At 42.6% G+C, this 25546-nt stretch overlaps 1 protein-coding gene across 1 annotated transcript in view; it reads left to right on the forward strand.

The window, feature by feature from the left end:
• The first annotated feature begins 14041 nt into the window (after nt 1-14041).
• Nucleotides 14042-25546, forward strand: part of svild (supervillin d) — a 147925-nt gene continuing 136420 nt past the window's right edge. The window contains exon 1 of the mRNA XM_062475125.1: nt 14042-14427. The gene's annotated coding sequence lies outside the window, so the exon portion shown is untranslated. The remainder of the gene's footprint in view (nt 14428-25546) is intronic.

Genomic DNA, 25546 nt, shown 5'->3' on the forward strand with positions numbered 1-25546 from the left:
AGGAAAAGTGGTTAGTACGTGGTTCGTACGTGGTTCGCAAATAGCCCCACTTCGGAGCTGGTCTAGATTGTGAACCAAATAAGAACCACTTGGGACGGGGTTACCGTGACCAACTAGACGAATAGAATCCTTTGACCCCCATTGCTCTAAGTTTTTACAATTCATATTTCAGCTAAACGGTACTTGTAAATCAGCATTTGAATTAAAATGTAACGAGAAGTGGGCAGTGTAGTTGCTGAAAATGTGCTTATTTTATTGATGAAACTGCTCATTTGTAAATTTGCTCCGCCTATATTTAAAGGTGACATGACATGCTGTTTTTGGATGCTTTTATCTAGGCCTTAGTGGTCCCCTAATACTGTATCAGAAGTCTCTTTCCCGAAATTCAGCCTTGGTGCAGAATTACAGCCACTACTAGCAGTCCCACAAGGAGCTTTCCTCAGAACGCGCTGTTTTGATGTCTGTAGCTTTAAATGCTAATGAGGAGCGGAGGGGCGGCACCATGCGCTAATGTTTACAATGGATGTATCGCAATGGCTGTAGCCCTGTTGCTGTAAGATGCCTCGAATTTGCCCATTCTCATCTGATAACCCTGGTTTGCAGAGGTACACACTGTCATTTCAATGAGGGGAAAGGCGGATATCGCGCGCGCCATAACACCAACAGCAGAACGGTTATCCAAATAACAAAGAAGTGTACAACACTCACGTTACAGCATGTGTATTCACACACATACTTGATGCTATCTACCTTTCCATTAGCGACAGTAACTCAGCTGTTAGCTGCAGAGCTAATGTTACAGCCACATTCTAAGGGTAGCAAGCTAGGTAACCATATACAGTAAAGCTACAAAATGATATAGCGTTAGTTAACTTACTTGTCCGAGGTTAGTAGCTGGACGAAGGAGTGTTAGTACTGATCCAGAATTTAATTTCAGCAAGGCCAGTTTTGTATTAGCTCAAGTTGAGGAAACAGTCGTGGCTGAAGTGTTTGGCGCAGACATACAAAACAAATGCGCCTTCAACAGAAGTTGTGTAGGCGCATTTCCAGAGAAAATAAAATTAAGACACTGGGTCTTCAGAGGCTCAGATGAAGGAACTGTAAAAAGATTTTTGTTTTCCTTTGTACATCCAAACTGAGCAAATGTAATGCTTCGTTCGTTTGCAAGCCATGATGTCTCTCGAGGATAAAAACACTTGCACGGTCGTAGCTCAGTTTCTTATGGGCGGGCCAGATTCTCTGGGAGGGCAAAGCAGAGAGAGGGAAGGTAACCTTCCTCCTTGTGACGTCACAAGGAGGAGATTTTCAAACAGAGCAATTGAGCCTTCATTTTCTCAAAAGCGGAGAAGAACACCCAGGGCTTGGTTTACACCTATCGAAAATTCTAGCCACTTGGGGACCAAAGGCAGGCTAGGGGAACTCATATTAATGTTAAATAACCTCCTAAAGTGAAGTTTTCATGTCATGTCACCTTTAACACAAATGTAATACACAAGCACTATACAGCAAAAGTTAATAAAATGTTGCGCTGATAATGCCAGTGTTGTCATACTGCTGCGAGTCCAGGGTATTGCGCAATAGCCAAGAAAACACGCATCTCAACCTCGCGTTCTTCGGATTGATAAACAGCCTTTACAGTGCGTTCACACTGCAGCGGAGCGGGCGGCACGCGGCGTCGGCTTCCAATTCATTTTCAATGAAACCAGGCGTTGACGCTCGCGTAGGGCATTGTGGGAAGGCGAGCGGAGCGTTGCAAGTTGGATTTTCTCAACTTTATGTAAATGAGGAGCATGAAAACGCTAGAGTTGGCCAATCGGATTGGTTTCTTGTTTCTTGTAACGTAGCAACCGTTGGTCATGATAAACATTTCTAGGTTTCACAATTTCAAGATGGAGGAGAAACTTTTCGTATGTGTCTGCACACCCAGTTCTGTTCAGAACAAAGTTACTAATTTGACGAGCCTGAATTTAAAGATTACATTAAACTAATAATGCATGGTGCATGGTTGCCGATGTCGTCATTGTTCCTACTGTGTTTTTATAGCCTACTTTTAAATTCAGTCTCGTCACATTACGTGACTGTTCTGTGCCACCGCTAGCTCGCTAGCCCAGCCTACAAACGACTGGTTGAGTGACCGGTGGCGTAACATGTATTCTACTGTAATCTTGCACTAGTAAAATCTTGCACTTACATAAATGTTGTGTAAAAGTGGTATTTTGATCGATATTGTGAGTACATGAACCCAAATCTGCACGCTTGGCCATGACTACAACAGTGACCTTAGAGAACTACAACTCTGTATTAACTTGTCTAACACGCCCCCGAGCGTGGTGTACTGTGGGAAGGCAAGCGATGCAGAGCGTTAAAAAGCGTTATCTCAACCTTGTGTTCTTAGCGTTCTTCGGATTGATAAACAGCCTTAACGGTGTGTGTTCACTGCAGCGACGCGATGCGAGCGACAACATGTTTTCCATTCATTTTCAATGGAGCCAGGCGAATCAATGGCGTGGTGCATTGTGGGTAACGACGCGATTCGAGTTGAAATTTTCTCAACTTTATGCAAATGAGGAGCGATTTTCGCTAGCGATGGCCAATCGGATTATTTTCTCGTAACGTAGCAACCATGGTAAACATTTCTAGCTTTCAGTTTCAGAATGGAGGAGAAAGTAATCGTTTGTGTAGCTGCTTACCCAGTGCTGTACGACACATCTCTGTATTCGTATAGAGATGTTAATATAAAAAAAAGATGCTTGGCGCAAGGTTGCCTGGTGGGTATTTTGTACTTTCAAATTCAGTCTAGTCACATTACGTAACTTCGTTTTGTGGTAACTAGAGCTAGCTAGTTAGCCCGGCTGGGACTCCTAGTTGTATCGACAGATTAGCAGAGACTTCAAGTAATATAATACAACGTTTTTACACACGTCAACGTGTATGTCTATTAAACAGTTTTCAAATATTTTATTTCTAGCTGAGGTTTGCAAAAAAAAGTGGAAGAATTTGAAGGACAGCTTCAAAAGGGAGAAGAACAGGGAGAAAGAGTTGGGCAGGAGTGGAGCAGGCCTTTCAAATCACAAACCTTGGAAGTATGCTGCTGTGATGGGGTTCCTGGCTCCATTTATGGAGTACAGGGACTCCAGCAGCAACTTCCAGAGGCCTGCCACCACATCCCCAGTCAGCCAGGCCAGTGAGGATGAAGTAGAGCAGACAGCAGCCACACAACCAGACAGTAAGCCAGAAACCCCTGCCAGTGAGGCCAGAGCTTCCCCTGCTAGTCAGGCAGCAACCACTAGCCAGCCCCCAGCATCCTCTGGCCGAAAGAGGGTGCGCAAAGAGAGGCTGACCGAATTTGAAGAGAGGATGCTTGGTGCTATGGAGCAGGCACAGACACCTGCTCCTCTTCCACCACCTCAAGCAGAGGACGAGGATGAGCTTTTTTTTTAAAAGCTTTCTCCCTGCCCTGAAAAGACTGCCACCAGCTAAGCGGTCCGAATTAAAATTCAATATTCACCGCATGTTTTTTGAAGCAGAGATGCAGGCCACACAGTGACATGTAATAAAAAGAATATGTCACTGACAGAACTTTGTGTTCCTTTTATTGAATGGGCTGTTAGGTATTTACTATGAATTGTTGAAAATTAATAATGATAAGAAAAACAATGATTTAAGCTCATATTTTATGAAAAGAACATTCTGAAACTGTTTGCTTTTTTTGTGATTAATGTGGGTGGCTCTTAAAAGAGCCTTTGTTTCTTGATGACATGGGCTATACGACTGATTGCTGCCAGGGCACTGCACCTTCTGCATTGAAATATGCAGTGAATGCATCCCTCACGCGAATTGCTGCACGTGCAGCGTTGTTGCTGCCCACTCGTGGAACCTCCTGGAGACCTGCTAACCCCTTCTGGCCAGGACAGGCTGCTGGAGATCCCCTGGCACCTCTCCTGGACCTCCGGATGTAGTTGTGGAGGATGCAGGTGGCCTTCACACACGCCTCCGCTTTTGCCGGGTTGACACCAATGACACGACGATACATTCTCCACTGGGTGGAGAGTATGCCAAAGGAACACTCAACTGTCAACCTGGCACGGCTGAGGCGGTAATTGAACAGCCTCTTCTCCCTGGCGAGGTTTGTCCCAGGGAAGGGGTGCATGAGGTTGCTCCGCAGAGGAAAGGCCTCATCACCCACAAAGACATGTGGCAGTGGTCCACGTGGCTCTGCTCCAGGGAGGACACCGTTCTCTGGGAGGTCCAGGGTCCCATACTTCAGTGCCTCACCAAACGCAGAGTTCCCCAGGGTCCCGCCGTCACTGTTCCGTCCATAGTCACCGACATTGATGACCCGGAACATGCAGTCTGCGTCCACAACCGGAGGGCGGGCGCTGCTCATGTGGCGACCAGTAGCAGGTTTTGTGCGTCTGAGCGTCTTCTTGTTTTTGTGCTTATTGTATTAATTTGGGATTTTTAAACTCCTAAAACGTTAACTGTTTTAACTGTTTGATACGGATGATTGTTGTGCAAGGTCACTAATTATGGAGGTCCTTTTTATGTTGGCAATTATTCTCACTCTAAATTTCGCTTTGGGCCTCCACCATTCCCAAACAAACAGAATTCAGTTTTCTTGGGAGTTTCTCTTGGGGCTTCAATGGAACAGACAAACGCCGGATTACTTTAAAGACAAAATGTCATTCAGTGTATTGGAACCAGATGCGATGCCCCATGATAGGATGTATATACAAGGATACAAGCCTGGGAAAGTTAATATTAGGAAACGTGGAAGAAGAGGTGGTGTTCGGAGGCGGATTAGTAAACAACTACGGAATAATCGCATCCCTCTGCCTCTATGATACTATCTAATGCGCAGTCTCTAAGAAGTAAAATCGACGAGTTGCAAGCGAATGTCAATCATCTGTGGGAATTTCGAGAAGCCTGTATTATGGCGGTGACGGAAACTTGGCTCACACACGTGGAGACGGATTCTTCACTGGAAATTTATGGTTTCGGGACTCCTATTCGACTTGATCGTGACTGAGGTAACGGGGAAGGCTAAAGGAGGGGGCGTTTGTTTGTATATAAACTGCAGATGGTGTAGCAACTTTACGGTAAGAAAACGGGTCTGTCTAGCTGACATAGAGTTACTCTCTGTGTCGCTTAGGCCCGGCTACCTTCCGAGGGAATTCCCTCAATTGTTTGTTACGGTGGTCTATATACATCTTAAAGCAGACGCCAAAGCAGCAGCTGAATTAATATTTATAGTGACACAAGAACTTCAATCTATATCTCCAGATTCCCCCAATTTTATTATGGGAGATTTTAACCATTGTAAACTAAAGGGCACATTATCGGGGTTTTATCAGTATGTCTCATGCCCTACTCATCACAGTAAAACCCTTGACTTGTGTTATGGCTCTATCAAGGGAGGTTATAAATCTGTGGGTGGACCCCCGCTTGGATCTTCAGATCACAATGTAGTACACCTTTTTCCAACCTACAAGACTGTGCTTCAGCGTGAGCAGGTTGTGAAGCGAATGGATAAGGTTTGGACTGAGGAGAGTTCCCTTGCACTTCAGGGCTGTTTCGAGTGTACTGACTGGTCAGTGTTCCTGGACTCCTCTGATGACATAAATGAACTTACTGATGTGGTGTGTAGCTTGTTACATTCTGTATGGACTCTGTGATCCCTACCAAGGAAGTTAGAATATTCCCAAATAATAAACCCTGGGTTTCAAAAGACTTGAAGAGTCTTTTAAGTCAAAGGAGAGCAGCATTTAATAGAGGAGATATAGCCAAGATGAGAGAGTTCAGGAAAGAGGTAAGGGCTGAAATTAAGAAAGCAAAGTTTAACTACAGGGACAAAATAGAGACAGAATTCAAAAGTAATAATCTAAGAACTGCTTGGAATGGCACGAAAAAGATGACTGGATGTCATGTAAGGGGTAATAAGGCAGTCAGTCTGGAGGGTTTTAATTCTGATAGCCAATTGGCTGATGGTTTGAATGATTTTTATCTAAGGTTTGATAAACAAGATTTTAATGAACAGATAGACAAGATGAGGTGCAAGACTAAGTCGAGTCAAACATTGACCATTGATATTGACTTTGTTGCAAAACTGTTTAGGCACACCAACAGTAGGAAGAGCCCCGGCCCTGATAAGATCTGTGGCAAAGTACTAAAGACTTGTGCTGATCAGCTCTGCAATGTTTTTCAGGTTATTTTTATGAAATCTCTGGAGTTACAAAAGATTCCAGAAATCTGGAAACATTCAATTATTGTCCCTGTCGCTAAGTGTACAAAACCAAAGTCCTATGATTTTAGACTGGTAGCACTTACATCTTTACTTATGAAGGTTTTAGAGAAAGTGGTGGGATGGGCTGTAGCAGATCCAGGGTTCTCTGGATCCTCTGCAGTTTGCTTAGAGAGCTGGTAGGGGTGTTGAAGATGCCTCTCTGACGCTGCTGAACAGCTTGTATCATCACCTTGAGGGCCCACTAACTAATGCCAGACTTCTGTTCATTGATTTTTCTTCTGCTTTTAACACTATTCAACCACACTTTCTAGTAGAGAAACTTCTTTCTGATTTCAATCTTGATATGAATATTATTGGATGGATCTTAGACTTTATGACAGAAAGATCACAGTGTGTGAGAGTTAATGGCGTCCTTTCAGACAAGCTCCATTCATCCACTGGCTCACCCCAAGGTTGTGTACTCTCTCCTCTTCTTTATATTCCGTACACAAATAGTTGCCAGAGTAAGTTTGAGAATAGACACATCATAAAGTTTGCAGATGACACGGTCATAGTCAGCTTGCTGAAGGAAGGAGATATGGATCATGGGCTGGTTGTCAATTACTTTGTGTCATGGTGTAAGGAGTTTCACCTTGAACTGAATTTGTCAAAGACCAAAGATATGATTATCGACTTCAGGAGGTTGGTGCCCATTCCCCGATTCACAACTATTGAGGGGATTGAGATTGATTTGGTTGAGAATTATAAATATCTGGGTACTGTGTTTGATAACAGGCTGTGCTTTCAGAACAACACAGATGCCATTTCAAAAAAGGTACAGCAACGTCTCTATTTCTTGAGAAAAATGAACTCTTTTAAGGTGTGCACCAAAATGATGACGCTGTTTTATAGAACTTTTATTGAGTCAGTGCTGACATTTTGTGTGGTGGTATGGTTTGGGAATCTGAATCTAGCTAATAAGAATAGGCTTGATCGGCTGGTCAGAGTGGCCAGTAAAGTCATTGGGGTAAACCAAGTCCAGCTCTCTAAGCTTTATGTTCGGCAGGTCGCAAGGAAGACCCAGTCCATATTGGCTTGTACTGACCATCCCCTGAAGGGGGAGTTTGAGCTCTTGCCTTCAGGAAGAAGGTATAGAGCTCCCACCCACAGAACAAAACGATTTGGGGACTCTTGTTTGTTTTGCTATTGGGAGGCTAAATGTGCATAAATGAATGGCATGAAGTATTTATGGACGGAACTTATTCTGGGTTTTCAATATTAAGTGATCCTTGTACTGTATTGTAATGTATTGTGTGTTGTCTTGTGTGGTGTCAGGTATGCTGGTTATGTAGTATTTTATGATGGATTGAATGTGTTTTAATACCTGTCTACAAACAAATTTCCTCTAGTGGGATCAATAAAATTGACTTGACTTGGCAAGGAGAACAATGGAGAATGTCCCCTTGTAGTTGTGGTAAAGTGACCCTGAGTTGTGAGGGGCCTGGATGACTACATGCTTGCCATCAAAGGAACCCAAGCAGTTTGGGAAGTTCCACCTCTGAAGGAAGCCTTCAGCAATGTCCCTCCAGTCCTGGTTGGTCGGCACAGGCATGAACTCCTCCACCAGGCAGTCCCAAATGGCTTTAGACACAGCCCCAATAATACGTGCCACAGTGCATGAGCCCACACGATAGTTGAAGCTGATTGTCATGAACGAATCCCCCGTGGCAAGGTATCTACAAAGACAGAAAATAATGCATAGAAAATATACACTACAGTATATTTTTGTCTGAGAACACTGAAATATTAACTGTTTACTATAAATGCTATTAAAGCTTACCGTAGACAAATAGCGAGGCGGAACGAGGTGTTTAGCCTCTCTATCTGGGGTCCCACTCTGGTCAGCAGGTCATCGAACTCGGCCCGGTTCAGCCTGAAGTACCGCTGGAATAAGTTGTCGTCCAGTCGCAGCTCCTGAACCAGCCGGTGATAAGTTCCGTTGTTTGTCCGCAAACGGCGAATGGGACGAACCCAGAAGAGTCGGCGGCGTCTTCTCCGGCAGTACAGCAGGGCGATTAGAGCAATCCTCTGAACGTTATTCATGATGAATGATAGAGTATCGGACTATATTTACCAATGTATTCCCTCCAAAAATATATAAAAGAGCGGGAGGTAATGTAATTTGTTGGTTCTGAATACAGGGTGTGGTTGTCTATCAAAATACAGCTAGGCCTATGCATACAATTATTTACAATCTTACTGGAAAGAAATTATAACGGTATTGTGTGCAGTAGATAAAATCATGCTACATCTAGCCAGTGTATCTTATTTTTGCTTAACGTGTGTAAAAGTTGTATTTTGATCGATATTGCGAGTACGTAAACCCAAGTCTGCACACTTTGCCATGATGTTATACGAACTACAACAGTGACTCTAGAGAACTACAACTTTATATTCATCTATCTGACACGCCCCCGAGTGTGGTGCACTGTGGGAAGGCAAGCGATGGCAAGCGATTCGCGTCGCTGCAGTGGACACGCACTGTTTGACGGACTCTGCTTTGTGTTTGGTGCTGCCGCGCTAGCGTTGCTGGGAAAGATGAGACGTATACAGTGACGTAATGACGTGGCTCTGTGGTGGCTCTCTAGCCCGTGGAAAAGCAAACCGGTTCTTAGAAGCCTCGCAAATTGAACCAGCTCCAAACCGGCTCTAGCACCAGCTCCGAACTAGCTCCCGGTTCACTTTGGTGGAAAGGGGCTAAGTATGACCCGATGCCACCATAAATAATTTTAACATTGTAGTTTAAATAATGCCAATTATAATAATAATATTAATATTATTGAATGAAATGCAGTGTTCTATGATTTTTTTTTAGCAGTGGGGGCACCCCCCCCCCCCCCCCCCCCCGCCGAAACAAAGTTCTAACCCTATATTTCGTAACAGGTTAATGTAATAGTCTATTAGCTAATGTAATATTGCACATATTTTCGTCCTATTTCCCCTAAAGCAATAAGGTTAGGCTACTTAAAGACACCTTCCACTCATAAAGTATGTGCTGCCAATTAATAATTGATGTAACAACTTATTGTAAATGGTCAGTAGCCTAGCCTATCGATTAAGGTACTCGAAAGCATGTACACTGTCTGCTTCATTTGATCTTGATAGGCTAAGCATTCTTAGCGTCAGGGGCGGGGGTCAGGGGCCCCTGACCCCCTGGGGGTTATTTAACACAAGTTAAATAACACACAGTTAGTGAAACCTGACACTTAAGGAGCAAAACAACAGCCTAGATCTGCACATTTATAAGCACATTCTGAAGACTGATATATGCTTCTGCGTTTTTCGAAAAACGGACACATGGGAATGCCCTCCTCTACGGGGAGGAGAGCCCCGGAGAGCTCGACGTGCACCTCCTGAATTTTCTAACTATCCGTCGTAATTTCGGAGAGCTACGGAGAGCTACGGAGACCCCCTTGGCTGTGATTGGTCAGTATTAAGAACCGCTTGCGTCAGGGGCGGGGTTGCCGTGATAAACAGGACGAACAGAATCCTGTGACCACCATTGCTGTAAGTTTTTAGAATTCATATTTCAGCTAAACAGTACATGTAAATCAGCAGCTGAATTAAAATGTGACGAGAAATGGGCAGTGTAGGTGCTGAAAATGTGCGTATTTTATTGATGAAACGGCTAATTTGTAAATTTGCTCCGACTTCTCGATAACCTAGGTAAATAAATATACCAATCAGGTGTAAGCACTATAAAAAGGCAACAGGTCAGTGTTCCTGTCCTCGTAAAAAATGGAAGGCAATGTTGCAGGAAGAGGAAGAGTGAGGATGAGAGGGGGAGCACGTGGAGGAAGAGTTGGAGGTAGAGGTAGAGGTAAACCTGGGGGCCGTGGAAGAATAGGGCCAAATTTACAGTATCTAATGAAATTCGAACAACATTGGTTGACCATGTTGTGAACCATGGGGCAACATTGAGAGGCTGGACAAAGAGTTCAGCCCAACTTCAGCAGATATACTGTTGCAACAGTAATTTGGACTTTGGACAGTACAGTAAAATGTAGCCTACTATATGCACTACATCATTACTTTTTTTTTGTTCCCATTCCCTGCAGTCCATGATTGAAACAATGTTCTGTATTTAATATGGGGTCAGATGGCTGAGCGGTTAGGGAATCGGGCTATTAATGCAAAATGTGTGCAAAATTAGTGCAAAATGACGTTTTGTCCTTGGGCACTTCATCCTACTTGCCTCGGGGAGAATGTCCCTGTAAGGCCCTGATAAGAGCGTCTGCTAAATGATTAAATGTAAATTTACTGAATACTTTCATTCGTCTCCACAAATGCATTTGTTGTGTTTACAGTATGTATAGCCTACTATACAGTATTCAATTTGAAATATGTTCAGATTTTCTGCACAAAATGCAACCTTTACGTAGACAATGTGATGAAATACAGTAAATATTTTCATCAGTGTGCAGTACTGATCTTGTGTTGTTGTATTTGGTCAACATATTCATGTACTTTACCCACTCAACTGTAACAATATATCTGACAAAATCAGGCAGGTTACATCATTAGAAAAGAATAGTTACTGTAAACGTGTTTTAAATTGAAGATTGATTCAAACAGAGTCAAATTGTATGAACCATGTGTGTGGCATACGGTGACAGAATAGTTTTTTTCTAAATGATTGTATAGTTTGAACGAAGTGTTTCATTTAGCAAAAGATTGGAGGTGTTCTGCTACTTGTGTGTCTGGTTGTGTGAATCGTGTGCTGTGATTTGACAAAGTGAGTTGTTTTCAAAATTGTGCTTAACCCTTGTGTTATCTTCGGGTCGTTCTGACCCATCAGTCATTGTGACCCACCGTCGTATTGCGACAACTTTACCGCATACAAAAACAAAGTGAAGCATTTTCTTTTAACCGTTGGGCTGTCTCAGACCCCCCACATTGCGAAGGTTAAAAGAAAATTATTTTTATTTGTTTTTGTATTGGGTAAAATTGGGTAAACACAACGATGGTTCGTTATGAACCTTTGGGTCATGTGACCCGAAGGCAGCACGAGGGTTAAGAAATCTGAAAAACTGTAGGGGTTGTAGGACTGAGAGATGAAAGTGTGACCTTTGAACCCTAACACCATTTCATATAATACTCATCTAATAAAAGTAAGACCAGATTCTGAGGGGTGGATCTTCCTAAATATGTTTCAGTATATATTTTTTGAGTTCTTTATTGAGAGGGACAATGCACATTAATCAACATGAGCACAGAGTTGAACATGTAAATGTGCCAGATTTAGCCATACAGGCTAATTTTCATCTGCAGTCCCTAGCAGGTTAATGGCTTAAAACAATAGATAAGTTACGACAATAACAACAACATAAAACAAGAAACACATAGGCATAGACAAGTAAAATGACACAGCCACTATTCCAGGTCATGACAGGTGGCCAGTTAATGGCATGAGAAAAACATAAAAAGGAGCATATATAGTAGACACAGGTAAAAGTGGATAGACACACATTAGAACACAGAAGAAAATCATAGCATTAATGTATAACTTTGAGGCCTCTGTGGTTAAATTATTCCTAATGTGTCTGAAATTCACCAAATTAAATTTGATTCTGTTTACAACCTTTTTGACCTGTGTTTTAAATGTAAGTTGTGAATTGTCGTGAAAAATATTCTGTTTTCAACCAATATCCAAAGTTTGAAACAGCACTGAAACTCAACTAAGTTTGAAGCAAAGTGTTTATTAGAATTCAGAGTGACAGAGATTCCAACAAACGTGAGCAAGATCCCATGATGAGACAAAAATATTTCTCCGGACATTCATCTTATATATCAAAACCTTATCATATTCAGTAATTTTGCTATTGGTACAATAGTTTGTCACAGATGCATTATGCATTTCTCATACTATTGGTCTCTTACCCTCGGGGCTTCAGATTACTACTAAATTAACTTAAATATATTTATTCTATTTTTTAGGCCTGCTCTGACCTTGAAGGCCAGCTGCACTGGGCACAGGGTCGTAAAATGACCTCATGATAGCTGGACTTTGTAGTTTTCTAATGGAAAAAGCCTACACACATAGCCTTCTCTCGCACCCAGCCCCTAATTATCCAGATTTGCACTTTGGGCTATACATATTAGTGGCAATACTAATAAGTCAACAGCTTTGCATTTGTTTTTCAGTAATATAGCATATAAAATGGTAAATGGACTGCATTTATATAGCGCTTTTCTACCTTAACGGCACTCAAAGCGCTTTACAATGTTTGCCTCTCATTCACCCATTCATACTCTCACTCACACATACCGACGGCAGCGAGCTACCATGCAAGGCGCCGGCCTGCCAATCGGGAGCAACTTGGGGTTCAGAATCTTGCTCAAGGATACTTCGGCACATGACCTAGGAGGAGTCGGGGATCGAACTGCCAACCTTGCGATTAACAGACAACCCTCTCTACCCCCTGAGCCACAGCCGCCCCACATATAAAAGTAAAAAGGTGATTAAGAGGTCCATTTTCAATCATATAATCCATAATCATTCTCCATCTTCATAATTACAACAGTGTGATGTTTTTTCTGAAACAGAATCTATTATTATTCCCAGATATTTGAACTCTCGGACCACTGAAAGTCTTTTCCCTGCTACTGTAACATCTGGATCTGAATCTCTATTTGCAGATTTAGAAAAAAACATACATGTTGTTTTATCAGCATTAAGGTGGAGACACGAGTTTGCTAACCAATTGGAAATATTAATCATTGTAGCTGATAGCTCTTCTGCAGCTTGCATCTTGTTTGAAGCATGTAGATAATAACAGTGTCATCAGCATACATCTGACAGGTGACAGTAGGTGGACAGACCTCAGGTAGATAATTTATATATAAACTAAATAACAGGGGACCCAATATGGAACCTTGGGGTACACCCACATGAATATCAGTTATTTCGGAAATGTTATTATCTATACGAACACATTGTTTTCTGTCTGTAAGGTATGATTTGATCCATTTAATGACATCAGGGGAAAATGTTTACGGTACTTTGATAACTTCTTAATTAAAACTTCATGATTAACCAAATCCAAAGCTTTCTTTAAATCAAGAAAAACAGCTCTGACCACTCCACCCTTATCCAGTTTAGCCTTTAGATTTTCCAACAGAAAACCATTAGCCGTTTCCATAGAATGGTGTTTTCTAAATCCAAATTGCATAGGATGTAATGGGAAGGCGCTTGCATTTAAATACATGTTGTAATCTGTTCAGATATCCATTTTTCTGCAATTTTGGAAACTGCATGAAGAATGCTAATCAGTCGATAGTTGCTGATGACACTTTGATTAAAATATTGTAAAAAGATATGATCACCAATACAGATGATGTAGTGACCCCAGCACCACCATTCTGAAAGATGCTTATTTTGACAAATGTGAGACGAAAGGGGATATGGAAACAAATCAGTGACAATGTTTTGAAAAAAAAAAAAGAAAGCTTCTGCTGAGAAATTCAAGTACAACAAAATAGCTAATAGACTGAGAGAAATGAGCTGTGCATAATGATCTGGTCTTTAAAAATATATATATTTCCATATCCTTGTGGGATCATTTGTTCAATAAAACATTGTTCCAATGTGAAGAGACAACGACGCTGAAATTCGTCTTGTGGACGCCAGTATTTAATCATTGCATCGTGACCTTTATTTTGAAGGTTTATTTAGGGTTGCTCATTGTCGCTGCCTTCACCATATGGGGCGGGATCTATAGTTTTGAAAGGATAGTGAAGTATTCTGCCTTTTAGGTCAAAATCTTTTAGGGGGTGGTCTGGAAAGGAGTTCCCGATTTGAGGTCTCTCTAGCTAATACTAGTACAGAAAGCAAATATTAATTAGATAATCTCTACTTAAGGAACTTCACAACCGATCTAGCTAGCTAATATTGTAGAATATGTCCTGGATGTCAGAGTTACGATATTCGTCTTAATTTTGTCTCGCCGTTAAGGCAAAACAAAGACATTTGCATTACAGTTTGAAAAAAACATTATTATAAATCTCTCTTAAAATTTGTTTGTCGACTATTAAGTTTTTAATAGTTGCTTTTTTGTATGCGAAAAATATCTGACTGGTAACAGGTACAACCAACTGTATAAAGAGGAATATACTCGGACAATATTGACACTGCTGAAAATAAGGTAGGCTATGGTTTGTTATTAATTAAACTTGGATTTAACGATTTTAATTTCCTTTAGGACATTTGTCCACCTGTGTATGTTTAAAGCCTATTTTCATTAGCCAAGGCTTTTGGTAAGACATTTATTATAATCAATATTAAAGAATATAAGAATACTTATAAAGGGTTCTCTGTTGTAAAGAGTACTTTGTACGGTAGGCCTACGTGCTGGGCTGTGGTATTATGCGTTGTGCTCACTGCATTAGTTTAAGAGTACAGTAGATCCACATTGATAGCAGTCACTATGTGACACTACACCTAAATAATTGAAACATACTGAATATGATGACACATTCACCATGTTATATTATTAGTAGTATATGCCATAAATGATTTACTTCCTTTACCTTGTTATATGTGTTCAGTGATGGGCTCTCATATTAAGTGACAACCCATCCTGTTAAGCTGTAATGTATGTGAATGTGGCTGTCTTATTCATGCCTTGTGTGCTTCTGAATGGAAGGCATATTCTGTATGATGCCATGAAGACAACTTTTAGTCTTGTAATTTCTCTTGGGCTGTCTGAGTTTGTAGACTGCCCAGAAGCCTACGTGTTTTGAATGATAGACCATTGCTGGCCAAAGTTCTCCCTCAATTGAGTGAGCAAGACTGAAACGTTTCTGAAAATGGAGAGTGAGCAGTTGTGGATGTGTTATTGAAGGCACCTGTGAAAAGGAAAGAGTCGAAAGTGGTAGAATGTCTAGGGGAACAGAACAAGCACAATGGTGTAAAGGTTTGGGGACTTAATGAACAACCTAAGCCTGTAATTTTTCCACAGAAATTAGAGAAAGTATCTGTCGTTTTGTAATCAAAACATCTGCTTGCAAATGCATGCAAACAGCTTGAAGGTGTGTACACTTGTTTGTGAAAGTAGTGAATGTGGATATAGGCCAAAATGTTTTTTGTTGTGTACTTAGCTTCAGGACACCTTATGCCTGAGCTTGTTCTTTATATGTTATATAGTTTGTAATGGAATTTCAAGTATCATTGATGACTTGCAATAGAGAAGTCTGTCAAAATAAGCAACAAGTCCTCCTCATATCACACACCACCATCGGTTGGAGTTGTGCAAGAATGGTGAAGAATGTTGATGTCTGTCTCAGATGTCGCTCAGTCTCTCTCTCTCCCTCTCTTTCTCTCTCTCTCTCTCTCACACACACACACACACACACACACACACACACACACACACACACACACACACACACACAAACGCACACACACACACACACAAACTCATGAAGATAGTGCCCCAAAGCAAATATGCAGGCTTGTGGATAATAGCTCTGGCAGAAAAACAAGTCCTAGCAGGCAGTAACTTTGTTGCTCCTAAATGCCTTTTTCATGGTCAGAACAAAGTCATAGATGAATTCAAGAATGTATTAGAGCAGGGGTGTCAAACTCATTTTAGTTCAGGGGCCACATACTGCCCACTTTGATCTCAAGTGGGCCAGACCAGTAAAATCATAGTATAATAACGCATATGTAGGAGCCATTTCGGGTCATGTTTTAATGTTGTTTGGGACACTAGATGGCGCTCCACCTTAATTGGGCTTACACAATAAAGGTGTGAACATTCTTGCAGGTGTCAGGTGTTGCTTGACGGAGGGAGAGCGCATATAGCTTTTTGACCGCTTCATTTGTATAACAAAGGTCTGTTACATGTAAATTAGATGCGAGTTTGGATGTATGGACATGTTTATGGATTGGATTTTACCGTGAGTAATAAAGTTTGCCTAACCAAGAACGCAAGGTTGGAACGTTATTTTACATCTAACAAGCGCGTCAATTAAGTGCTCAGTCAACAACCCCTCTGGGCTTTAAGTGTAGACTTAGCCCATACACAAGTCAAAAAGCTTTCCGCTCAACGTTACCGATGCAGTAGATTAGGCTACAGTCGCGTTTGAACCGAGCCAAAAACGTTGCATGGAATCGTGGATTGTAGAGGAAGGAACATCACGGTTTGTTCAGCCAGCCGTGGACAGCGCGAGGACGGCGTTCGTATTGGAATCAACATTGCTTCACGTCTCTGCGAATCTAAAGGATATCATCAACACCAGCACAGAAATTAACACTTCGTTTCGAAAGACAACTGGAAATTCATTAGACGCATGACGCCCAACGCGAGGTATATGTAGCGCTACTAAATGAATGGCCATTCAAGTTTTGTGCACACACACTGTGGGGCTAAAAATCCAACGCATTGGTGATCCGATGCATTGGTGACAGTCGGGTTGGGGAGGATCACTAAACTTGACTATACTGTGTTGCGAACTTGTTGCTAACATTTGAACTGAAATGTATGAAATCTCGGACAAGCCCACTGGGCCAGCAGCTGATTCGAACAATGTTGCAAATGGCACTGATGCACAAGGGGACAAAGAAAAACGTATTGTAACATTGACTGCTAAAGCGTTTGTTGAAAAAATTGAACGATTGCAAAAGGATAGGAGGGCTAAGCTTAACAAAGCAAGCCGCTTAAAAGGAAAGATAAAAGAGTTTATACAAAAGGGAATGAAATCACAGGTCCAGCGTGCTTTTAATGAGCTGCTTAAAGTATGTGATGAAGCAAAGGGTGTTCATGATTCTGTGATGAGTATGTTGCCTGAGGTTGAACAAGAGAAACATGATGTGTGGTTTAAAGCTCAAATGTTGAACATAACTGAACGTATCACACAGGTGCAATTATGGGTCTCAAGTGTTGAACAAAATGTCCTCAATGATGGTGAACAAAATGTATCAAAGAATGATGATGGCATCAACCCGAGGACAGTATCTCAAATGTAGGCAGCCAACACTCAAGCAGGAAGAGTGCATGTAGCAGTGGATCAAGCACTACTTCCTCCGCAAGAGTTATAATGGAAGCAGACAAGGCAGCGCTGTTTGTCCGTATGGTGGCGTTAAAGGAAAAACATGCTTTGGAGGAGCAGGAACAGCAAATAAGGAGGAAAAAGGAACAACAGGAACTGGAAACCATGCTTGCTGAGTCTGCAGCTAAACTCGCTGTGCTACAGGCCTCTGATAGCTGGTCAAAGGTATCCAATGCAATGAATTCTTACCTGGAGAGGGAAACTAGAAACATGGAACCTGTAAACAGATTAGACCCATTGGCAAAGGAATTCAATCTTATACCCCCAAGCAGACCCCAGCGGACTCAGCAGTTGTCGTTGCCAGCAGCCAACAACCCATTAACAGCCACAAGGGTGCCTCAGAGTGCTAGCCAACACCTTGCAACTCGACCGAAGGAGTGGACTAATTCAAACAGCCATCATACACTGGAAAGGGAAACATTGATGTAGACTCTGGAACGTTCCCATCCCAACACTCAACCAACAGATCAAAGTCACTCTGGGGACCTTCTCATAGTAATGCAAAGGCAAAATGAAATAACATCAGCACTCGTCCAACAACAACGCCTATCATCATTGCCAGCAAGAGACATCCCCTTGTTCGATGGAGATCCACTGCAATATATTTCCTTCATGAGAGCATTTGAACAAGGAGTGGAGGAGAAGGCCAGCAAGGGTGACTGCCTCTACTACCTTGAACAGTTCACTAGGGGTCAGCCAAGGGAGCTGATCCGTAGCTGTCTTCACATGACACCTGAGTATGGCTATGCTAAAGCAAAGCAGCTGCTGTGAACATTTCGGCAGTAAATACAAGATTGCTGTGGCATATATAGAAAGGGCTCTGTCCTGGCCCATAATAAAGACAGAAGATGTAAGCGCATTGCAGGCTTACTCTCTTTTTCTACGCAGCTGTTGTAATGTAATGGAGGAATTACAGTACATGCAAGAGTTGGATATGCCAATTAATATGAAGGCAATCATGTCTAAACTGCCATTCAAGCTCAGAGAGAGATGGAGAACCATTGCATTTGACATATTGGAGAAAACCGAACACAGAGCCCTGTTCAAAGACCTGGTGAAATTCCTAGAAAGACATGTCAGAATAATATCAGACCCTCTGTATGGTGACATAAGTGACTCGGCATCCGGAATGATTGCATCTATGGTTGCTAATAGGCAGAGGCCCCATCAGGGAAATAGGATCAAGGGAAACAGCTTTGCCACAACCATTGCACCTATGGAATCAATGGAGAATAACGGAGAGTGGAGAGATGCATCGCAAGGACATGACTCTGCAGTGGTGCTAGGCTGTGCGTGTTGCACTCAAGGTCACTCATTGCAGCAGTGTCAACAGTTCACACAGATGAAACACAGGGACAAGCTGAGCTTCCTTAAGGAGAAAGATCTTTGCTTTGGCTGCCTGTGTGCTGGGCACAGGAGTCGGAACTGCGAGAGGCGGTTGACCTGTAGGTCCTGTGGAAAATGGCATCCTACTGTGCTTCACATCGACTGGAGAGAGACAGCCAATGCACCTACAGAACCCGCCAGGGAGTCAGGTGTCCAAGCGCTGACAGCATCCCCGAAAACTTGTGGTCAAACGGGGGCCGGAGGGGATCGCTGCCTGCTCCCCATCCTGCCAGTCCAAGTCAAGTCCATTAAGGGAGACCAAATCATTCAAACGTATGCCTTCTCAGATCCTGGAAGCTCCGCAACATTTTTCTCAGAGCAGCTCATGCGAAGACTCACCATTGCTGGAAGACAAACTCATCTTCTCCTACAAACCATGGGACAGGAAAGAGTGGTGCCAGCATACTCGGTCTCAGGCCTGGAGGTGTCCGGAATCAATGACAACCTTTTTTATAAACTTCCAGAAACACAGAAGAAAATGCTGGCAAACTCAGATAACCTATTGAACGAAGGAGATTTGGCAAAGTGGCCCTACCTGGCAAAGATTAAAATCCCCAGCATAATGGCGAATGTTGATCTGTTGATCGGAAGCAACGCACCCAAAATGTTGGAGCCCTGGGAGGTTGTCAACAGTAAAGGCGATGGCCCATACGCTTTGAGAACAGCCTTAGGCTGGGTTATTAATGGTCCTCTGCATGGAAACAACAGCAGTTCCGGAGCAGAGTGTCAGAGTACATCAGCCATGGTTAATAGGATTTCTGTGTGCAAGTTAGAAGAAATGTTGGACAATCAATACAATCATGACTTCAATGAGAGGGCTACAGAAGAGAAAGGGTTGTCAAGAGAAGACATCAAATTCATGGAAATTGTGAAAAGGTCTGCAACCCTTGAGCATAATCACTACTGCCTGAAATTGCCTTTTAGGAAGGAAGAATTGTGTCTGCCCAACAACTTCCCTGTGGCAAAACAAAGGGTTCTCTGCTTGAAAAGGAAGTTCCAGAAAAATGAGCTATTTTTCAAGGAGTACAGTTCATACATCAAGGAGATGATTGATAAAGGATACGCAGAGGAAGTACCTACCCAGCAGCTGAGTAGCAGCCACAGCAATGTGTGGTATATCCCCCACCACGGAGTATATCATCCAAGGAAGAAAACTCTACGAGTGGTGTTTGACTGCGCTGCGACATTTAAGGGAACCTCTCTGAACCGAGAGCTCTTGCAAGGTCCCAACCTCAACAGTACACTGCTGGGAGTTCTCCTGCGATTTAGGCAAGAACCAGTGGCAATCATGGGAGACGTGCAAGCGATGTTTCATCAAGTTCAAGTCCCGGAAAAGGATAGAGACCTCCTGCGGTTTCTGTGGTGGCCGGAGGGAGATCTGACCAAGCATGTGGCTGAGTTCCGTATGACTGTCCATTTGTTTGGTGCTGTATCCTCCCCGAGTTGTGCCATATATGCTCTGAGGAAAACAGCCGACGATAATCAGGCCGACTTTCCAACAGAGGTGATCCAAACAGTCAAAGAGAACTTTTATGTGGACGATTGCCTGAAGAGTATAGCATCTGAGGAGGAGGCCATCCTTATGGTTGAGCATCTGACTGCTCTCTGTCACAGAGGAGGGTTTGCCCTAACAAAATGGAGCAGCAACAACCGCACTGTATTGCAAACCCTGTCTGAGGAGCATAGAGCAAAAGATCTCAAGGAGCTAAACTTAGACATGGATAAACTTCCTGTCGAGAGAGCCCTGGGCTTGCAATGGTGCGCTGAAACGGATTCATTCAACTTCAAGATGGAAATCCATCAAGCATCTCCCACCAGACGTGGAATGTTGTCAGTGTCTAGTTCAGTGTATGATCCACTTGGATTTCTTGCACCTGTCCTCCTGCCGGCTAAGATCATGTTGCAGGAGCTTTGCCGGAGAAACTTTGGATGGGATGAGACTGTCCCATGTGACATCCTTCATCACTGGGCAAGGTGGATGGAGGAGCTGGATATGCTATCTGAGTTCAAAGTGGAAAGATGCATTAAACCTAAAGGCTTTGGAAACATCACACATGCCCAACTCCATCACTTCTCTGATGCTAGCGAGTCAGGATACGGGACGGTTACTTACCTCAGGATGCAAAACAACAGACATGATTTTCATGTGGGATTCCTGATAGGTAAAGCCAGAGTCACCCCGTTAAAGGCAATTACCATCCCTCGCCTTGAGCTCACGGCTGCTGTGCTTGCTGTCCGCATCGACCTGATGTTAAGGACAGAGCTGCGGATTACATTGCAAGAATCAGTCTTTTGGACGGATAGCACGTCCGTGCTCAAATATATAAAGAAGGAAGACAAGCGCTTCCATACTTTTGTGGCAAATAGGGTTTCAAGTATAAGAGAAGCAACTAAACCTTTGCAGTGGAGATATATCAGAACCAGGGAAAACCCAGCAGATGATGCATCCAGAGGAGTGAGGGTTGGAGACTTCATCAATAACAACAGGTGGATTGGCGGCCCGGGGTTTCTGTGTAAGCCAGAAGAGGACTGGCCAGCCAATACAGTGGATACTGGGATCGAAGCCAATGACTTGGAGGTCAAGAAGGAAGCCGTTGTAAATGCAGTTAATGAGGGACTTCCTTACTGGTACCAACCGTCTTGTTGCCTACTTCTCAGACTGGAGGAGGTTGAAGGTAGCCGCAGCCTGGTTCCTTAAGTTGAAAGGGATACTTCAGCGCAAGATTCACAGAAGGAAGGGGCCTGAGGCCACTGATGCACACAAACGGCGTGTGATTGTTTCAGGAGGAAAAGCTCTGTCGGCAGAGGATCTGCTGGAGGCTGAACTTGCTATAGTTCAGTACTGTCCACAGCAAAGATTCAGTGAAGAGATTACTATGTTGTCAACTGAGAACGGTGCCATAAGCAGACAGAGTGCTCTATACAAATTGGATCCACGTTTGGATGGCGGCCTCCTGAGAGTCGGAGGGCGGCTGACTAAAGGTGCCTTGCCAGAGGAAACTAAACACCCACTGATAATATCCAAAGACCAACATGTAGCTACTCTCATTCTGAAGCACATCCATCAACAGCTTGGCCATAGTGGTCGTAATCATGTGCTATCCACACTGAGGAGACGGTACTGGATCACAGGTGCAAGTTCGGCGGTGAGGAAAATCATCACCGAATGTGCTTTCTGTAGAAGACACAATGGTAAAATGATGGAGCAAAAAATGGCAGATTTGCCAAAAGAAAGGATTCTTCCCGATCACCCACCATTTACCAATGTGGGAGTCGACTACTTTGGACCGATAGAGGTGAAAAGAGGACGAGGTACAGTCAAGCGCTATGGCGTGATTTTCACCTGTTTGACCAGTAGAGCAGTCCACCTAGAAGTAGCCACCTCCTTGGATACAGATGCATGTATTAATGTCTTCCGACGATTCACCTGTAGAAGGGGTCAAGTGGTTCATATTCAATCTGATAATGGGACCAACTTTACAGGGACTGAAAGAGAATTAAGGGAAGCACTCTCATGTCTGAATCAAGCACAGATTGAAGGAACGTTGCAACAAAGGGGAGTCAAGTGGAGCTTCAATCCTCCAGCAGGGTCACATTTTGGCGGTGTCTGGGAGCGTGTCATTCGCATGGTGAGGAGAATCCTAAATGCAGTGCTTCGACAGCAAAGGCTAGATGATGATGGACTTCATACAGTCATGTGCGAGGCAGAGGCTATTCTAAACGACCGACCCATAACCAAACTTTCCGATGATCCAAATGATCTCGAACCTCTGACTCCCAACCATATCCTGCTTATGAAAGGAAAACCATCTGTACCACCCGGATTGTTTGAACAACATGACCTGTACGTCAGACGGAGGTGGAGACAAGTCCAATATATCTCTGACCTCTTTTGGAAAAGATGGATACGCGAATACCTACCTTTACTGCAGGAACGGCAGAAATGGAATCAAAGGAGGGAAAATCTTAAACCTGGAGATATTGTAATCATCATGGACCCTACTGCCCCACGTGGTTCTTGGCCACTTGGAAGAGTCTTGGAGGCTTTTCATGATAAAAGGGGGCTTGCCCGATCAGCACGTCTGCAGACAAAAACAAGCATCATTGAAAGGCCTGTGACAAAACTTTGTTTGATGTATGAGTCATAGGTTAGTCTTAACTTGTCATCATTTTATCTTGCTAATGTTTCAAACTTGTGGAGTATCAATAGGTGTGATTTCACTCTGCCCTTTTTCTTTATGGCTCCCATTGGTATGTGTTAGAATTGTGATGTCTTGGCCATCACAATTAGGGGCCGGTGTGTAGGAGCCATTTCGGGTCATGTTTTAATGTTGTTTGGGACACTAGATGGCGCTCCACCTTAATTGGGCTTACACAATAAAGGTGTGAACATTCTTGCATGTGTCAGGTGTTGCTTGACGGAGGGAGAGCGCATATAGCTTTTTGACCGCTTCATTTGTATAACAAAGGTCTGTTACATGTAAATTAGATGCGAGTTTGGATGTATGGACATGTTTATGGATTGGATTTTACCGTGAGTAATAAAGTTTGCCTAACCAAGAACGCAAGGTTGGAACGTTATTTTACATCTAACAAGCGCATCATTTAAGTGCTCAGTCAACAACCCCTCTGGGCTTTAAGTGTAGACTTAGCCCATACAGCATACATAACGACAATATTTGTCTATGTTTAAGTCATTGGTGAAGGATTTTTTTGAAGATAAACCCTATTTTAAGGTCTTTCTACAATAAACTAGAAACTTAAAGACCAAAAACTCAGACATCAGCCCACTGTTTATCTGCCTGGGCTCTCCTCTGCTGATTCCCTTGCTTTTGACACGTTTGACGTCAAACGTGTCACAAAGAAAGCAGCGAGCACTGCTGCCTGTGGCATTGAGCGCTTCTGCCTCCGGAGGAGACATTGCTTTTCGTGTTTTTGAAGCAATTACTGGATCGATTAAAACAATTTCAAAACGTTTGTACTCATAAACCTCCATATTTTTGAGACATTCGGATTCGGAATAGCAGTTACTTTTATAGAAATGCAATTTATGCATTTCTGTAATTATCAAACTTAGCAAAGACATCCGACGGGCCGAGCTGGACCCCCTGGCGGGCCGGATCCGGCCCTCGGGCCGTATGTATGACACCCCTGTATTAGAGGATCTCCTGTCGTTGGGCAATTCTGAGTAGTTGTTCTGAAAGTGTTTTCATTCAGGTGATCACATAGGGCCAAACTTGAGTGCTGTTGGGTGTCTATGCAAGTGTCATGGTACAATGGAGGAGAGAAGATTGGTAAAGGAATGGTGTATTGTTTGATGCATCCACCCAACTCAAAAACAAGTATTTTGTTGCCTGTGGTGTGTATAACGTTGTAATAATGTCTATTAATTGATCGATGATAAACACAGAGGCTAAATAAAGCCTTTCTGGTATTGTTTAACGGTAATAACTTTAGTTTCTGTGTGCTGGGTGACAAAACTTTTTTTTACTAGCAGTACTGTTACCCCTAATTGAACATTTTAGGGGCACAGGCAGAAGATTTGGGTCCGCACACCTTAAATCGACCTAAAACACAATTCACATTTCCCCCATTTTAAATGTATTACTGATAATGTGCTCTTTTAGTTCACAGTAGGGCTATGCGATATGACCAAAATCTCATATCCTGATATAGATTCTTTCATATCCCGTTAACGATACATATCACAATATGGAAGATTTTCTTTAAATTCAATGAATAAATAGTTTATATACATTGACCACATGCAGAGGCCAGTTTCTTATAAAAAAACATGTACTCAACAAATAAAAAGTACTTATTGGGTGTGCTCACACCTTCGGCGAGCACAACCATTGTTCTGTCACATATTTATTATTTTTTATAATAAATATGTTTTGTTATTTTGCATACTTCTTCTTCTTAATTTTCCTCCCCCCTTTTTTGCTCGCTAACTAGTTTCACACCGTTTAAGCTAGAAACACCGTTCAAACTTTATTTGATAAAGTCTGAACACTGTTCTAGTGTGCTATTACTTTTCTCACTGATAAGTTTTTTATATATTAAAGGGGTCATTGATTGCAGAACCGAATTTACCTTGTCACAGTTGAATAACGACAGTTCAGTGGATAAAATGGACATACAGTGAACCTCAAAGTCCATTGACACCTCTTTCCTATGCAAATATCACAATAAAAAAATGTAGCTGTAAAACGGTAGGTTTTGAAAAAGAGCTCTGGCAGATCCAAAAAAGGTGGAAAAGGTGAAAAAACTGGTCTCTGGTCTGTATCTTGGTCACGCCCCCAAATTTGCTGCATGCTGCTCTGTGTACTTCCACAGAATTACAAAGAAGAACGTTTTTCTAGCATATTGAAAATGGACTATGTTGGTAAATGCAGTGTTCCAGACTGTACAGGGAATGCTGACATTTTTTATAATCTTCCCAAGGAACCAGACACTCGACGGGCATGGCTTATGTTTTTCTATGAGAAAATCCCTGTGAAGTTCGACACTCATTTATTCATTTGCTTGAACCATTTCACCAAAGACAGTTTTGAATGAAAACCTTGGACAATTTAAAGAAGGATTTGCTAAGCCGCTGTTGCTGAAAAGAGGTGCTGTTCCAACCTTATGCTCATCACAAACGCAAGCTATAAGTATGATTTTGTCGCAAACAGTTAGTCTATTAGCAATGCTAACGTCTCCTGTATCTAGCATAGGTACAATGCTAAATACGTTTCTAAACACATCAACATACCTTACTAATGACTCTAGCTAGACAAGCTGTAGTCAGCATTAGAAGGGAAGCTTTCGAAAAAATAGCCA

This window comes from Osmerus eperlanus, chromosome 12 (genome assembly GCF_963692335.1).
Source record: "Osmerus eperlanus chromosome 12, fOsmEpe2.1, whole genome shotgun sequence".
In the NCBI taxonomy this organism is placed as follows: domain Eukaryota; kingdom Metazoa; phylum Chordata; class Actinopteri; order Osmeriformes; family Osmeridae; genus Osmerus; species Osmerus eperlanus.